General features: G+C 30.7%; 1 protein-coding gene across 5 annotated transcripts in view; it reads right to left on the bottom strand.

The window, feature by feature from the left end:
• LOC112210774 (uncharacterized) overlaps positions 1 to 14,823 on the bottom strand; it is a 208,844-nt gene that overhangs the window by 115,203 nt on the left and 78,818 nt on the right. The window contains exon 1 of one of the 5 annotated variants that reach the window (XM_024361008.2): positions 12,109 to 12,181. The exons of the other annotated variants lie outside the window; for them this stretch is intronic. The gene's annotated coding sequence lies outside the window, so the exon portion shown is untranslated. Of the gene's footprint in view, positions 1 to 12,108; positions 12,182 to 14,823 lie in introns of those variants that run through there. 5 annotated transcript variants of the gene reach the window in all.

Raw genomic sequence — 14,823 nt, 5'->3', positions numbered from 1 at the left:
TCCGTATGAAAATAAGTTTAAAAATTACACGTTTCAAAAGAATTTAGAGTTTTAAAAACTAGAGTCCAGGTTCGCAGTTGCTAAGTAAAAATTTATTTGACACTAAATATTTTCTTTCTTTTTAAATTATTCATATATTGTTTATTATATATTTTAATTTATTATGCGCTGGCTTTTGGGTCGCTCAGCGTCGTGTACCACTAAAGAAGAAGAATTTTGAACTCAGATCAACATCCTAAGGTTAAATATAATTTTCTCGCCCCGGACCGTCAATATTAATTAAATTTTACAAACCATGTATTGTAAAAATAATAAATAATAATTAAAAACGAAAGTTAACGTTCAAACAAAATCTCATTCTGGTCCAGTGATAAACCGTAAATTCTGTGACCTACACGGATTTATAAAGATGTAATACTAAAAAAAATAAAATAATTATAAATATTAAATATGAGGACAGATAAAGTATGTCAAATAAGAAAGACTAGTTAAGTATATAAAACAGCAAAGTAATTTTGTAGAGACTTATTAAAAACTACTCCATTTTATATAATTTTACTTTCTGTTTGCTCCTATAAAAAATTATGGAAAGAGACTACAGATACTTTGGTAGTTTAATGTTAAAAAAGCATTTAATAAGTTTCCTAGTTAGTCCCTCGATTAGTCCTTCACATCTTTCATTACAGATTTTAGGCTAGAACCGTTACGGCCCAATAGATTCCACGAGTTTCATTAAAATCGTAATTCTGACCATTTTACTTCACATAAATTCATTCGTAAATATTTTTAGGTAGAATATCTCAGCAATGGGAAACTAATCTTATTTTGTGGTAATTGCGCCAAAGGAGTTTAATTATTGTTAATGATACTGATAATGTATCTATAAGCTCTCCAATTTTAGAAAGAATATGGTATGAGAAACGGACTATGGCATTCCCATATAAAGAAAGTCACTATATGTCAGCCAGTAGATGGAATGGGATTTCGTGCAACCAGATCGGAATCCTCGTTTCTACTTTCTCTCCTGCGGGGGGTTGGACGTTCCTCCGCGGTCAGTGAAACCAGACCGGGCTACGTCAAAGTAAGGAGTCGTCTTCAGTATCGGTCGTGCACGTTGTCCCGTCTTGGCTAAATGAGGAAGAAGGAAGCCACGCTGCAGAAGAATCTGGAGCTCGAGGGAGATTTATGAAGTGATGGGTTTTCTCTCGAATAAAACCTTTATTCGTTCATGGGTGCACAATTTATGTAATGTGGAATATGATGTTTGGAAATGGCATAGATCAATTGAGAGTAAAAGCCCCTCTTCTTTGTGTTCCTTTAAAACTTTTGAAATAATCTAAAAGCGTCTTTGGATATGGCGTTATTGGAGATGAATGAGATTCAGGCATATTAGTGAATGATTGAAAAGATTGAATTATGGAAATTCATGCCAGAATCAAAATCTCCAGACTTGAAGAAAGAATTTTGTCAATTTTTGATTTTTAACTTATTATTGTGATTCTTTGTGGAATAAAGAAATTCAACTGAACCGAAGACCAGAATTTTAAGAAATACACGAATAAAAATATTTTAGGTGCAGGAAAAGCCTTGTTTATTAGAGTATAGTAACATCGGTTTACCATTTAATAAATTATTAATAGGTTTTTTTTCAATAGAAAAATCTTCACAATACTTGACGAAATTGCGCCATTGACAATCATAGTAATCTTGATTTCCTGAATGATATTTCAAGTGCCTAAAATGGCTTCACTGTGGGAAGGTCCCGGCATTTCATAGATTTTATTAACTGTTAGCTTTCTTTATCGCCTTTGGTTAAAGTCGATATTCACCTCTTCACTTCAAGTTTGAAAATCGAGGTCGTATGCTTCAGGAGAGAGCCTATTTGTAGCATTCTCAATCAGTAATCAATATTTGATTATTTAATGAGAAAAACAACTAAAGAGATAAATAATGACAAAATTGATTACCCAAATTATCTTGTTTGAGACTGGTTGTTTTATTAATAATTTCAATATAATTTTATCCTTCTTTATTAAAACAATCTTCATTTTAGTATCACATTAAATTGACTTGGGTATTATTCTTTACGGTTTACATTCTTCCTTCATACTTACAGTTTTCAAGAAAAAAATGCCTTCGCACAAATTACCAAGCAGCTTCTAGCTAAAAATTCTACAATTTTCGACTCGTTAATTTTTTTTTTAGTTAAAATATATCTGGATCTAATTATAGGATTTCTTGGGAGTGGCGGGAAGGAATAAAAGTCGACTTCTGACCGTAAACAAATTTTGATAAATTACAAGCAAATATCACTCAAATAACTTTATATTGGTGGATTCACCCAGCTAAATACTGTATAAACAAAGAGAAACATCAATAATAATAATTGATGAGTGAAGCATGAAATAATGCATTTGACCATCTAGCTATTTCAAGGTCTGAACATCTTTTTTTCCATGTTGAAAGTAATTTTTTATTTTATGTCTTCTTTGCTTCCCCGGAAGATGATATCAGTCCATTTTATTTTGACACTATTTTTTTTTTTTTTAAATAATACTAATGCTAAGAGCTAAGCGAAGTAAAAATAAAAAAAAAAACATTTTATTATAATTTCTAGAAAGTGAGCAATCCGATTTGCCTATGCGCATTTACTTATACACCGTGCAACCGTAAACTAATTTCCTTGGCATTTTGTCGCCAAGAGAAAGCCACCCGAACCCACACCTTCGCGGAAAGGAGTAAAAAAAAACAACAACAGTGGCTATTATTGATGGCTCTATTACTTAGTCCATTTGGTCCTGATGAGGAAGTCCCGAGCAGAGAAAATCCCGATAGTAACTGCGGCAAGTTGCGTAACTTGTGGAAACAGGACCTTTCGTCAGTGTCACGTCTCCGAGGCAGATACGTTAGAAAGTATTGGTGGAAAGGTCATTTAGCAAGTGGAAAGTTAGTAATGGTAAGAGTGTAATATATATTTTATGTAAGCATACCATAAAACTGGCGTTTATTACTCAATAAATGTAACCATGTTGGTATAAAATATAATTTTAAGTGGATTGTATTTCTATAAAAAATGAAAACTTCATTAGGAATTAAGCTATCAAATCTAGAGAAATGCTTAATGATCTTCATAACCAATCACCCTGTAATTATGACTTGTTCAGGATCTCCCGCAGTGATCTGGTTTCCTACTATTTCCTACTGCTTCTTACCCCTGGAATAATGTCCTTTAACTTTAAATCTTATTTTCTAGTAAGAAAGTAGTTGGGAGATCTAAGGGTACTGTTTATAAAGATATCGGATTTATACGATTAAATCTTTTCTCCGCGAATTTTGAACACGTTGGTAATACCATAGGAATCCCTTTTCCTTATTTAAAATGATATGATATATATCAGAACATTAAGTTTAAAATTGAAGTTTCATATATCATTCATTTTATGTTACTCTCGAACGTAAGACCACTTGTCTTCATTCAAGAACTTTAAACTATTGAATGAAGCAATCGTAAGAGCTCTCATTTTGATGCACTAATATATAGCATGTTTCGAGAAAGAGACCTCACTGTGGAAGGCCTCTGGGGGCTCGTATAACAAGCACAACAAGAAACAGGAACAGACAGTAACAGGAACAAATGGAGGGCCTAATTGTCTGCATTAAGGAAATGTCCAAAATATAATTCTTTAATCCTTGGGCATCATCATTGTGATCATGGTAACTGAGGTGATAAATTAGACGGATAACTATTTTTAAATATTTGTTTAACTCCATTCCTAAACAAATTAATATGAATGTGCACATTTTATCTTATTTTTTATTTTTATTGTTAGGCTTTCATTTTCCCAAGTGAAGCTATGGATGAAGAAGCATCAATTTAACGAAACAAAATAACAATAATAATAATAACCAATACAATAAGAAACTTCCAGTAAAAAAATTTAAAATATTTTATTACTATTTTTTTTTTTACAAAAAGAAGTATATACAAATTAAAAAAGAAGCTCCCTTCTTATAAAAATACAAAAAGAAGCTTCCAGCTTTTTAATTTGTTTTGTTAGCTTGTCGATTTAATACAACCTAATAAATAATATAAAATAAATGATAATGCCAAATACAAAAAAGCTGATAGTAAAAAAAAAATGTTAATATTTCATTTGTATTTTTTTTTCAATAGAAGCTCATAGTTAAAAATATAAAAAGAAGCTTTTACTAAAAAATAGTTAATACATCATATTACTATTTTTGTAAAAAAAAAAAAGGAAGCTTATACTAATACAAAAAGAAGGTTATAGTAAAAAAGTAGTTAAAATATTTTATTAGAATTTTTGTTTACAAAAATAATCTTATTCACATACAAAAGAAAGCTTAAATTTACGAATAAAAAAAGAAGCTTCCAGTAAAAAAAAATAGTTAAAATATTTTTAGTTTTTTTTTACATAAAAAAGTTTACAGAAAAATAAAAAAAAGCTAAAAATTACAAATACAAAAAGAAGCTTCCAGTAAAAAAATAGTTAAAATATTTTTTACGGAGACAAAAAGAAGCTAAAAAAATAAATAAAAACGATTATTCCAGTAAAAAATAATAAATTTTAATCATATATTTATTAAATGAAAAAACATTTCAGATCCGTTTTTAGCGTGTTCTGTAACCGTTAAATATCAATTTTTATAGAAATAAAATATTACAACTTTTTGGAGCTTCTAATTTGTTTATTTATATCTGTTTTGTACCATTTTATGTTATTTGTAGTGAAGGGCACATTGGCGATCGGGTTTTCCCCATTCCTTTCACATCTTCTTGGGATTTTTTGTTTTTTACTACTTCGACTTATAATATCTATTATTCTCAATATCCATACAGGGATCGAAACTTAATTTATGTTTGAAATAAAATTTTACTTGCGTTGCATCTTTTATTGAATAATTGATTATAAAATTCAGATATTATCTAGAAAACTAATCAGATATAATCAAAGCGAATTTTCATATCATTGTGCCTCTGATATCATCAAAAGTTTTTTTAAAAGACTTATAGTAATTTTATAGTCTAACATTTGAAGTGTATTAAGATGCATTAAGATGACTTCCCTTTCGTTTTGCAACATTTTTAATAATTAAAAAGCTTTAAATAAATATGGATAGAGAAAACAAGCTTCAACTATTCTGTGTTGTTAGGTATTTATACTAAAAATGAAATCCCTTTTCAAAAATATTTTCTCTTACTAGATTTTCCAATAAGTATTCTCATTTCACAGCCGTTAGTACGCAATGACCGCCAACATTCCCGTTTTCCAGCTTTTGCCGGATAATCGGGTACGGTATCGACTAGCCCCCTGACCTCGAATAGGATTAGGGCTAATGGAGGAGCAAGTTTCCTCCGAATTATACGTTTCGATGAACAGCTTCTTCCACGCTGGCGATGACTTGCTTCTGCGGCAACTTCAAGCGTCATCTGGGACTCGAGGTGTGTCTGATCGATGCTGAGTTCGGTTAAACTGCTAGCTTTGCAATCTTCAAGGTATATAGGGTATGCATATAGCTTATGCTTACAAATTAGTACCGCAGATATGAAATAAAACGTTTAAGGGTTGATTATTTATTGGAGATACTTTTCCTCCTTTATAAAGTATTGCTATGGGCTTAATGAGGAGAAATTGAGCTTTCTAACGGTTGCAGTAACATCAAATTAAGGCAAAATACTAATTTTTATACTAAAATAAAGGCCCTACAATTTCGATTTTTTAAAATTTCTATGAACATTCATATTTATGGGTCTTAAAGGACGCTTAAAAAACTATTTATCTTTATATTATTTATCTTTATATTATTTATCTTTATATTATTTATTTTTTACTAAACGTTTCATTTAGAAAAAGAGTTTCAGTCTCACTTTTAAGTGTTGGGAGGATTTGTTTTACCCCCTTGTTTCTCCCACGTTCTTTCAGAAAACTTTTCGCATTTTTTGTGATACGACTAATTGCTTCACACTTGAAAATCAAGAAGCGCAGGAATAACAGGCAAGGACAACATGTTATTTTTATTATTTAGTAACATACTTATCAAATATCCCACAACTTTCAAATTAATCGTGATTTGCAAAACATTTCTAGGACTGATCACTTCGTTTACCTTTCTTAGGAATTTGTTGATAGAGGTAAAAAAGGGTGCATAGTATAAGAGTGTGAATAAAGTATATTAAAACACCAACATCATATCTATAGCTTACAGAAACAAAAACTTTTTTTTTTAATATTTATTTATTGCTATTTACAACTGTACATTATAATACATTTAGTAAATCTGGTCTAAGTTAAATTGGAGTGTTACAGGCGTGGAGAGAAACTACCCATTGGTAGCACTCTAATGACATTTTACATTAGCTGGTCTCGTGGTCATCTTCTTTTCAGGCGCCTCGGAGGATTGTCAAGAATAGAAGAGGATGCAAAATTACAAACTAGGGGGTTTGTGTGGTTAGAGAGTTTATAATGGAAAGAGTGATATTTGGATCGGGCTAGATCGGTTACATAGGGTACATTAAGGTCTTTACGTATGATTTTATTTGTGACAAAGTAAGGAGCATTGAGGATTTTACGAAGGATTTTGGATTGTAAGGATTGAATACGAGTGGAATTCGAAGGTTTAGTGGAGCCCCAAAGCTCAACTCCATATGTCCAGATTGGCCTTATTACAGTCATGTGGATCAGTTTTTTGCAATGTGTTGGAAGTTTAGACCGTTTGTCTAGTAAGTGCTGTAATAGTCGAAATCGACGTGCAGTTTCCTGTCTTTTCAGTCTGGTGTGAGGATTCCAGGTTAATCGCTTGTCCAAATGTAGTCCAAGGTAGCGGATCGAAACAAAAACTAAAGACCAAATTCTGAATTCAAAATAATGAGTTTGAATAACTGAAAGTAAGGTTTTCAGAATAGAGAATAAACATATATTTATAGTGTATGAATAAACAATACTTTCAGGTTTTTCTAAGAACATTGTCTCTGCTTATAAAAGTATTTGTATGTAAAATCGTTGATAGGCAACGTTACATAATTACATAAGTAACGAAAGGTTTATATTTGTGGTTTAGACCAACCACAAACATAAACCTTTGGTTATTCTGAATGCATTTAGTTATCCTAGTTAGTTACGGTTTTGTATCAAGGTTACAAAGGTTCTTATTGATTTAGGTTCAAACCTCGTCATCATACACCTCCAGCTATTCGACAACTTATAGAGAAGGAACATGGAAAAAGGCCGACCGTTAGCGTTCGAGAATTAGCGACAATTACTGGGGCGGTAATGAGGGGCTGGATGTCGCTGAGCTGTGGAATGTAGGCCACGCATGGCTCTGTAGTTCGGGGTGGTCCCTGCGTACCTCCACTTCTAGTTGTGGTCCGGCTGGGGTTCCTCTGAGAAAGTCGTGTGGGCGTTATGGAATGTCTTGAGAGGAAGCTAAGGTATGCTAGGTGTATGAAGAGAATATATTGTTTATGGTATCAGGAAATAAAATAAATATATAAGAGTTTCGAGTTATTAAGCTGTTAAGGTACCGCTATTACAGGAGGACATCCCCCTATTCCTTCTTAGTCTTCGGCTAATGTCTTGGATGTCATTAGTCTCTACATTAAATGTGAGCATTGTCTTGAATACGTTTGTCATATCATATATAACCTATCATTAAATCTTCAGTACACACATTTCATGTCTAAAATTTGAGGTATCGCTTGGATAAATGTTTGTATATAAAGCATTCATGGTTTGGTTGGTCTGCGAATTCGGCATGCTAACTTCAAGTGTGGTTTTTTGCTACTCTGTGCATTCGTACATTTTTCATGATATGGCTTTAGTAAAGAGTTAACCTAAGAATATTGAAAAGTTTTATTAGAGTTAATGTGTTTCCAAGGTATCCGGTTGAAATGGAATTTATGTTTGTATTTTAACGATGAGTAAAACTATAATTAATTTATTATAAAAAATAAAAATATAAACACCAGTAAAGGTGAATAACTATACAATAGGCTATTTCAAAATGCATTATATCTTTATTAATAGAAAAATATGCTAAAGGTGAGGAAGAAGCGACAGTCATGTTCGGCCGCTAATACTATAGGCAGTGACAAAGAGGAGATAACAAGAGAACCTATACCAGGGGCAGTGAACCCATTAGGTAGACATCAGCTGTCAATAGGTGAGGCGTAGGGGGGATGATAACATATTTCTTAAGCTGGTCTTTATAGAGGTGTTTTCTTTCCTATCGATGCTGCTCGTGACGTAGCGGAGAGAATAGCACCATGTAATTTCAAAATTAAATTATAATTCATTACCTTAAAGAATGGCTCTGTTTGTCCTTTTTTAATGCACTGACATTCAGTCTATCAATCTTTTTTTTTCAATCAGAAATATTAGGTTATATTTTAATATTAATATACACAAACACACAGGTTTGTATCCGCATTACCCTTTGCAGCCAGCATTGGACAACTCAGAACTTCTGTATTTGCACTGTGGAAGTACAGAAGTTCTGTGCTGAACCTTGAAGTATTTCTGCGCAGAATACCGTCTCCTTGTGATTGTGCATTTCTGTAGCTGTGATGTGATATTGGGGTATACAGTGGTTGACTCCGGGAATTCTCATATTTCGATTTAATTAATGCTTGACTTGGAAGCAAGTTCATTTCACGAACATTATTATGTTACTTTCCGAAAACGGTTATAAAATATCACAGCACCTCCTTCAAAAGTAATTATATTTACAGTAAGGAGCTAGAATAGGCCCAATTATAGCATAACAAAAGAAGGAAGGGCGTTTCACAAATTTCAAAAAGGTAACAAGAAACTCCTACTAAACCTAAAAAACAAATTATCAAATAATGTAATCTACTTTAGAGAAACCTTTGATAGATACGTGAGATTTTCTGTCCTCATCATTAAGAAAATAAACTCAGTAACTGCAGATTAAAAAAAAAAGGTTTCCATTTTACTTATCTTATCCTTGGACCCTAATCTAATAACCCAAATTTATAATTACTTATTAGTGACATTAATTAAGATTTCTACATAACCGAAATGTTGGGGGGAAGAATCCAGGAGAGGCACGGCTAATTAGACCAAAATGTTCTAACTAAATAATTTGCATACAGTTTTCGTATAAGATTTTAAGAAATGTTATTTTTTTTTTGGAAATTATTTATTCAGGTGGTAGTGAGAGTAGAAAGTTATTGTTAAATAAACATAAATAACATAAATAAATAGTTATTGTTAAATAAACTGAAGCATAGAAACCCAACTCGATCAGCACTTGGAATGATGACAGCCTAGAAATAGTCAAGTACCCACCACTAGCCAAGCACCTAACAGACATTCAAATATTTCTTATTCCAAAAATATCAAATCGAAATATTCGATACTTAAGATGTTTTCTAGTTATCGATATATTTCAAAAGTTCGATATTTTACTGATACCGAATAAGATTTCAATATCGGATAAAATTAGTAAATTTAAAATTTTTTTAGGAAATAAATCAATACTATTTATTGTGTCTAAATCAAATTCTGGATTTAAAATTAAGATTGACTTAGAAAAAGTCCAATATTTTGTAATTATTTTATCATAACAACTTGAGGATACTTTTGATAGGCAATCTTTGTTTTAAATAACGAACATTATTTCAGTTATTATTCATAGAAATTATTTCTGTTTATGATTATTATGTATTGAACTATGCATTCATAATTATTAATTCTGACCATTTTTTATTCTTGACTGTCATATTGTTCATTTGCTTACTTATTAATATTATATTTAAGTAATAATTTATGTTACTAATTTATTATAATTATCATTATTATTACTAAATGAAATTCAGAAGTTTTAAAAGAAAATTAAGGCTTTATAAAGATATATATATGGACTTATTCGATGTTTTAATTACAAATAACAAGTATTAAAGGAAATTATTTCAGATTGAAAAATGTTACAGTTACTATTACGAATAAATATTTTATTATATTTTAGTGAATTAAAATTCGAGTAAATTATAATAATTAAAATTACACTGTATTACTATTATTATGAGTGCATTATTATTACGTGTGTATTATATTTACATTATATAAATATTATTCAATGCAGTTTTACCAATGAACCTCACGGTAAAATGTCAAACATAAATTAAAATATAATTAGTCATCCTTTATTTTGGATATATTATATCGTAGCTTATGTTGTGATTGCTCTGAACTCAAAAACGTCAACAATAAGGTTTACAAAATAATAATTTAAAAGTAAATCAACCTCGTCTCAACCATTATTTCGTAGGAAATATATTAACATTTTTTTTTTTTGTTATTACTATAATTTCATCAACTAAATATAAAGTAATTGAAGATCGTTCTATCAAAAATAAATGTATATCTACTTCTCACCAATAAAGGATTTTTTTCTACAAACTAAAATTCTTTATATAAAAATTATCCAGTTAATTTCAAAACTTTTTTTGAGCAATGCAGTACATAAGCTATAAACAAGGAAATTTCTGCGACAAATTAATGAATCCATTTCTTTGGAAAAGTAAGGATTTTTTTAACAAATTAAAATTATGCACAAAAAATTTATGCAGGTTATTTTCAAATTAAATTTTCTATCATATTTTTTTTAAAAACATCTTTTTCAATAAAAGATTCAGTTCTCTATAATACTTCTCTAAATAATGGTTTTCCTTAAGTGGAGATGTCATGAAGGATGCTCATCAAATATGAAATTAAAAAAATTATAAACAAATAGAGTACAGCTATGGAAGGGAGTGACATTAGACAGAATATGAGTTATATTTGGACTCCGAAGATGGGACAGCCAATGATTAAATTCTTTTCCTCTTTGGAGCTAAATTCTTCTGGCGATAAATAAAAAGATTAATTGCCGAGCTGAGCCCACATTCCAGCAGTTATGGTCGGGTATTTCCGCCCAGTGCCTTCTGGATAATTACAAAGGACAGACATCTTGATCGGAGTTCGCTTCCATCCGCCGCCATTCACCATGTTGGGGGCAATTAAAATCCATTCATGAATCTGAGAGAGCAATGTGAAAATTAATCCTATATTATTTTGCAAGTAAAACATTTCATATTCAATCGACATGCATTGCCGCCAGTTTTTCCTATTAACTCATATTATTTTCTTGGTCGAATTCAACGTACAAAAATGATCATTTTTAGTGTACAGAAGAAAAGAAAAAAGTATAAACTAAAATATAACTACAAAAAAACTGGGTTAAGTTTTAAATATACAAAACAATAAAACAACACTGTTTAAAATATACTTATCTAAAAAATACTATCTATAAAAATTTGTTTAGGTAAATATTATAATACATATATAATATATATATAATATATATATATATAAAACTGTCTATTAATTATATACAGTGTAATCTCAATAATCCGAACTTCGGTACTCCTAACACTCTAGGATCAGAACTAGCGTTAAAAAAAAAATGTTTTATGTATTGAGGAAACTAAGCAGGTAATGACATTTTTGGTTGCAAATAAAAATGCACATATGTAGAAGGCATCTTTGAACCCCCAATCTATAGACAAGTTATCCTAATCACCGTAAAATCATAAGTGGAAATTTTTACACAGTTTCGATATCGGGCAATTCCTATTAAAGTGTTCATAATATATTTTGTTGGAATTCGAAATACTTAATATATATTGTACAAATCATTTGCTGTAAAACTGAGTTAATTAATATTAGAAAATGCGAATTATACACATTTTTATATTTTAGACATAATTACTTCATTAAATAAATAGCTTGAAATAAACAGAATTTAAAATAAATTACAACACAAACTACCGCGAGTTGTATCTATGGAAACTCGTTGTATCTATGGATTTTAATATTGTGACAGGGACGAAAATTAAAATAGGCCGAAACGTAACAAATATGTGAAGTACATACACAGAATATAACACTGATGTTTTTACAGTTATAACATAATTTCATAATCGAATTATATTAATTTAGCTCATATATTTTTTCCATAGTCTTTTTGATTGGCGATATAAATATTAAATTACAATAAATTAATAAATTGCATAAATATTATTACCATTACAGTGACATGGCGAACCTGCCTCCGTCGACGATCACACTAACACTTGAGACCTCCAACCTCAGCGCAATCGACCTGATAACTGATAATTCTGATAAGGTCGATAGTGACATCGGTGACAAAGACAATTCATTAGGCTGCTGATGGAGTCACGTAGTGGAGCGTGATACTTGACCCGCTGTATCTAACAACAAAAAGCTGTGTAGTCTGCGCCTAGCTGTGTACCCTGCCCCTCTGTGCACTCTGTATATAAGATTATTTACCGTGAGGCTACGATGTATTCTCTTCTATCATTATTAGCAGAAATTATCTATAAATTTTCTATATATACAGTGTAATCTCAGTAATCCAAACTAATGGCTGCAGAGAAGTGATCAGATTACTGATCATGAATGAATGATCATTATTGATGATGATAAGTTCGGGTTACAGAAAGTTTTAGGAAAAATTATCCCTCTCTCTCACACACACTCTATTTTTTTAATGATAATTTATTAAAGTAAAAATTCATTAAAGACTCTTAAAAAATGGTGAGAGTGGGGGAAAAATAATGAAACCAAAAAAGATACTTCTCTGACGCTATCTGAATTTTCAACCCTCTTAACCCAATTCAAAGGGGCTGTAGATGTACAGAAAACCAATTCAAAGGGCCTGTAGATGTACAGAAAACCAATTCAAAGGGCCTGTAGATGTACAGAAAACCAATTCAAAGGGGCTATAGATGTACAGAAAACCAATTCAAAGGGGCTGTAGATGTAAAGAAAACCGAAAAAACCGAAAAAAAAAAAAAAAAAAAGTAGTCCAGGAAGCAAAGCAACTGCAAAAAGCAAAAGGTTATGTAGTTATGATTTTTTGAGTTTAGATTGACATTAAAAATCTTAATTTGTGACCTCAGCAGACGACCGGAAATTTAAGCTGTCTCTCTCACTCTCTCTCTCTCTCCCTCTCCCTCTCCCTCCCCATTAACTTTTCATCCGGTGCTATCAGTCTTATAACATTTTATTAAGTTTAAATTTTCTCATAGTGCAGTACTCTGGTTTGAATCTTATTTGAAAAATAGAACTCAAGCCGTGATTGATAGTGATGGCGATGGCTCTGTCTCTGAATTTCTACCAAATGTTTCGTGAGTTGCTCAAGGCTCAGTCCTGGAACTGTTACTCTTTCTTTTATACATATCGGATATCTCATCGATACTTAAATCATGTAAATGTGATATGATACGCCGATGATATTATAATTTATACGTCATCGAGTCCTGATAATTTTAATGAATCAATAGAAAAAATAAATCAAGATGTAAGAGAAATATTTACCTGGTCAGTAAACCTAAAACTCACTTTGAACCCATGAAAGACAAAAGCAATAATTTTCGGTAGTAAATTTTATGTAAAACCATTAGTCGCAGGAAATTATCCAAAAATTCATTTAAATGATGTACCCATTGAATACTCTAAAATTTTACTGCTCTGGGTGTAACATTCTCTTCATCACTTGAATGGCAAAGACCACGCAGTACCTCTGGGAAATGTTTTAGAAATTTGGCCCAGTTACGTAGGAATAGAGAATGCTTGCCTATGTTTGTACGGAAACATCTTTTTCGGACACTAATAATACCACACATCGATTATTGTAGTATATTATTTACAGATATACAGGGTAAAGACTTATAAATTCTTCAGAGGGCATTTAATGCATGTGATAGGTTCATTTTCGATGTTCCCGAAATAAAATGAATGTTATTTTATATATATAATTTTATCTGAGAATATTCTATTTTTAATCTCTTTCTTATTTTATTTTTATTTTGTTCTTTTTTTTTAAGAAGGATTTTATTTTGTAATTAACTTGTATTTATAGTATTATTTTATGTACCTAATATTTCCAGAGGGCATACATTTTCAATTCATTCTTATTATTTTATTAGCCTTTCCTTTTTTTTCTTTTTATTTTATCTCTTTTTTTGTTTGGTTTTTTTAAGAAGTTAACATGTTTACAAATATTATTTTCTTTTTTAGTTATCTCTTATACTTGTTTTCACAAAACTTATATTGTACCCAGAAACCTGAATAATTTGAAATGCTCAATGAGACACTGCAGTTTCAGAGCATCATGGCTTATTGTAAAATTGTAAATAATTCAAGAACAATAAAATCTCTCTCTCTCTCTCCCCATTAACTTTTCATCCGGTGCTATCAGTCTTATAACATTTCTGGTGACTTTTACATCCCCAGAAATGCTAAATAATGATTTAATTTTTTTAAATTATTAGACTGTTCATTTATAAGTGAGAAATTATGAATTAAAAAATACTCTTTATATGGATTTATTTAAAACATGATTAAAAAAAATGGGTTCACCACCAAATTTGTATCATCATATTTCTACTACTAATTAAATTAGTTTTAATTAGTTTTAGTTCTGAGTTAAATGACTTAAACAAAAGATATTGTGTATTTCTAATTCCAATGAAATATATTACGAACACTTTCATAGAAATTAGATTACCTGATTTCAAAAAAAAAATCCATCTGATACCTGTCAGAAGACACGAGAGACTCCAGCTAAATGCGTACTCTGTGGGTAATAAGGTCATTCTGCTAACTACAAAGGTTGCGAAATTTACAAAAATATGCAACGCCTAAAAACCACAAATTCTGCATTAAAAGAGTCCAACCAAAACAAAGTGGTTCTTGGAGAAGAACTTGCTGGCCC

This window comes from Halyomorpha halys, unplaced genomic scaffold (genome assembly GCF_000696795.3).
Source record: "Halyomorpha halys isolate HHAL.00 unplaced genomic scaffold, Hhal_1.1 Scaffold761.1, whole genome shotgun sequence".
In the NCBI taxonomy this organism is placed as follows: Eukaryota; Metazoa; Arthropoda; class Insecta; order Hemiptera; family Pentatomidae; genus Halyomorpha; species Halyomorpha halys.
This window is presented reverse-complemented; position numbering and strand designations above follow the sequence as displayed.